Source organism: Myotis davidii, unplaced genomic scaffold, assembly GCF_000327345.1.
Source record: "Myotis davidii unplaced genomic scaffold, ASM32734v1 scaffold108, whole genome shotgun sequence".
NCBI classification, from domain to species: Eukaryota; Metazoa; Chordata; class Mammalia; order Chiroptera; family Vespertilionidae; genus Myotis; species Myotis davidii.
This window is the reverse complement of record NW_006299260.1, coordinates 1,043,488-1,046,985: the sequence shown is the minus strand read 5'-3', so window position 1 is coordinate 1,046,985 and position 3,498 is coordinate 1,043,488. Positions and strand designations below refer to the sequence as shown.

The window sequence follows — 3,498 nt, the reverse complement described above, 5'->3', positions numbered from 1 at the left end:
GGCTGAGCCCGGGAGGGGTGGAGTGGGAGTGATGAGAGGGAGCCGGTGCCAAGTTCGCAGCCTCGGCCGTTAAGTTTGGAGCTGTCAGCACGAGCCGCAGTTACTGTAAGGAGGAAGGATCTGCTCTTTGGTCGGAGAGTTTTAAGTGTTCACGGAAGGCATGTCTTTGCACGGGAGACATTTTCCCTCGGATTCCGGGAGATTACAAAACAGCTCCCCGTACGCCACACTCCCTCGCGCGCCCTCGCACCCAGATTTCTGTGCAGCCCCCAAGTGGGCTCGGGGCTCGCGGGGACGCGGGTATCCCCGCGGGAGCGAAACCGACCCCGAGTTCCTTTAGTAGCAGCGCTCCGCGGGGCAAGGAACCTGGCTGGCCCGCCGCGGAAACTTGGTTCCCCGCAGCCTTTGCGGGGTTTGCAGCCTTGGGGGAGCTCTCCAGAGAGCTCTCGATGAGGTGATACCTCCACATCGCACCCGCCTTCTTTCATTACAGAATAGAAAGTTTCTCTCTCTCTCTTTTTTTTTAAATGGGCACCTTTAATGATAGTTATTGAGGTAATTCGCAGTGCTGCTAAATGGTGCATTATACACTTAAACACTGGGTAAAGCACCGCCCAGGGCTACAATTAGATCCCGCAACCCCCTGAAGCAGATCTGTGGCTTGTCATTTAGAAAGGGCCCCCGCGTTGCTCCTAGCCACAGTTCTTTTCACCACTGCAGTTCTTACCTCTTCTCACTTCTTCCCGTTGGAATTGTGTGTCTGTCCCGGGTTGGGTAAGGCTGCCCTTTCACCCCCCAGAGGTTCTATCCGAGATTGCAATTCCTGAAATGTGTCGAAGGGGTACAAGTGTTGGGGGGAGAGGGAAATCGTCAGTTCAGAATGAAGGCATCACTGTGGGGAAAGTGCTGTATTAAAGGGTGCGCTTCGTATCATATTTTCAGTAGATGCCTAGGCTTAGGGGATGTACACATTCGGAAGGAATCAGGAAGAATCAAGGTCATCGCACCCGTGTGGAGAAGAGCAGGGGGAAGGGGCATTGCCTGGCAGAAAGGTGTGTAAGGTTTCTAGGGCAGAGGCCTAGGAGGAGAGGAAGGGAGTGCAGTTCCCTTCTTGCAAGCAGGTTGGTTTATAGGCAGAGCAGTGAAGGCCACATCTGGGGTCACCACAGTGTGCTGCGGAAATGCAAGTGTTAAAGGCTGGCAAGGAAGAGAGGTTACGATGTAATTACTTGATTTGTACAAGTTTTCTGCTTTGCAGGAATAATATATGCAAGAGCATAGAACCCATTCCCTGTTATAGTAGCATCTGCTCACATGAATGGCAGTGGTGAGATCTGGGTGGAGAAATCTCTATCTACCAGTTCAGAAAAAGAGCCTAAACCTTCCTATTTAAACAAGAGCACTGGAGACAGATCAGGTTAATGACCAACACTCCAAAGGAGGGCGACATACTATCATGTCACTTTGAGTGTCAGTAGGATTGATGATCCTTGCACCCTTGCTTTGCGAAACACATGTGAGCGCTGTAATCTTCCTTCTCGCTTTGATTAAATGGCTGTGTAAATCTGATTACATGGAATAATTCCATTGAAAACTAGAAAGAGGTCAATCTAGCCTGAAACGCCATGGTGTTAGTGACTTGGTGCTGCCGACCAGGGTCATTTGAGATAGCTAAATATTTTAGAAATGTGACCTGCTCAGACCAAGTTAAAGTGCAAGCCCTTTGGGGGAACTTGCTGATGTTAAAGGACTTGCAGGCATAGGAGGGCAGTGCCCTTGCTGAATGAAGGCATTCATTGCCTGGGATCTAATGACCTTCAAGGTCTCCTTTAAGGATACTTCTAGCAATTCCACATTCTTGCCACTGAAAAGGGGGACACTAGAAATAGTATGAAATCAATAACATAATCTGTGGAAATGAGGGGGAGAGGGATTAGATCCTTGTTAATATTGCTACATTTTCTAATCCAAAAGGTACAAGAAACTTCCTGTAACTCTGGATGGATGGAGAGTAGCATGAGGAAATCAAATATTAAGAAGTAAGATGAATTGCCCGCAAGGGTATCTACTAAATCAATAGTTTCAATGGTCATTTATAAAGATGGCTTCAATAGGAGAGTTCTATTTTAAGGTAAACAGTTTTTTGCTCTCTTAGTATATATTACCCAAGATATAAAATTAGAACTTAATAAAAGTAATAATAATAGTAAACTTTAATTGCAGTTATGCAGCTCTCCAAGAATCACGGGTGCACCAGATGTTCTGGCCTTTCAGTCAAGCTAAATAAGTGTGAAAATCCCATCAAGAAACAATTGAGATTCAGTAAATGATTCTTTCACTTATTTAGCATTTGTAATGGACTTTAGCATTAAAAGAAAATAATTACATAGACAATACCTATGAGGGGCAGTTATAACAAATTTAACCACAAGTCTACAGAAATGAATGCATTTTGCATTTTTCAGAGGTCTGATTGCATTTTATTTATATTATGTGGTTTTGAGTTTGAAGGAAATTGTGGCTTAGGTTCAGAAAGAACATCTATTTTGATCAATAATCATTTATTGTAATATAACACTCTGTATATTAAATAACAATTGGACAGTATATTTTTCAAGACCATTTTAAAAAGTGCCTATCACCTTAATGGGCCTGATGCCCGATTTATTGATAGATACTCACATTTTAGTTTTCAGATGGTTTGTGAGAGGTTTCCTTACTGCTATCAGTTTTAAAAATATTAAGAAAAAAATCCACCTTGCAAACAGTGTAAAAAAAAAAAAGGCCATTTTAGGCATACATTAGTTCTCAGAGAAACAAATAGACTACTTTTTAGCTTTTGTTGTTCCAAGAAGACATCCCTCTATTGTCTGTATGAGGATGATATTTGGGTGATAATGCAAGTTTGTAGAAAAAAAATTATGAAAAGAGCATTTTTTCATCTTATCCTTAGAGTCGCTCAGTTTGGAGTGTGTGCTTTGAGTAATTCTATTTCGTGTAGCTTTTAATGGATACATTCTGCCAGGATTTTAAAATTCAAGTGCTAAGTCAATTACATTTAACATAAAACAAGGAAATAACCATATGGAAATCTGAAGGCCTGTGCCAAACCAATTAAAATTGCTAAATTTTATTTGTGTCTAACTGCTGATTTGAACATAACAAATTGCGAGTCACATTTGTTCTTTAATGGTAGGCGATTGACATCTTTCCATCACCAGGGGGAAAAAAATCCCTACCCAAATGGCTGGTCTGAATATTGGAGGTCTTATGCATGGTCTGCACTCACGTGCCCTTCCCACCCATGGCTAGGGAGCGCCGCAGGTGGAGTGGACACACAATGGGTGTCACCTAGCTCTAGCGTTTGAAGACTTAGATTCCAATTCCTGTTTTACCACTGGTGAGATAAATGACCTTAGGCAAATGGTTCAACTTCTTGGGAATTGCATTTTGTAATCTGCATGATGGTTATAAAATAGTCATGAAGAGTTTTCTCAC

General features: G+C 42.8%; 1 protein-coding gene across 1 annotated transcript in view; it reads left to right on the top strand.

The window, feature by feature from the left end:
- KITLG (KIT ligand) overlaps window positions 1-3,498 on the top strand; it is an 85,495-nt gene that overhangs the window by 405 nt on the left and 81,592 nt on the right. The window lies entirely within an intron of this gene.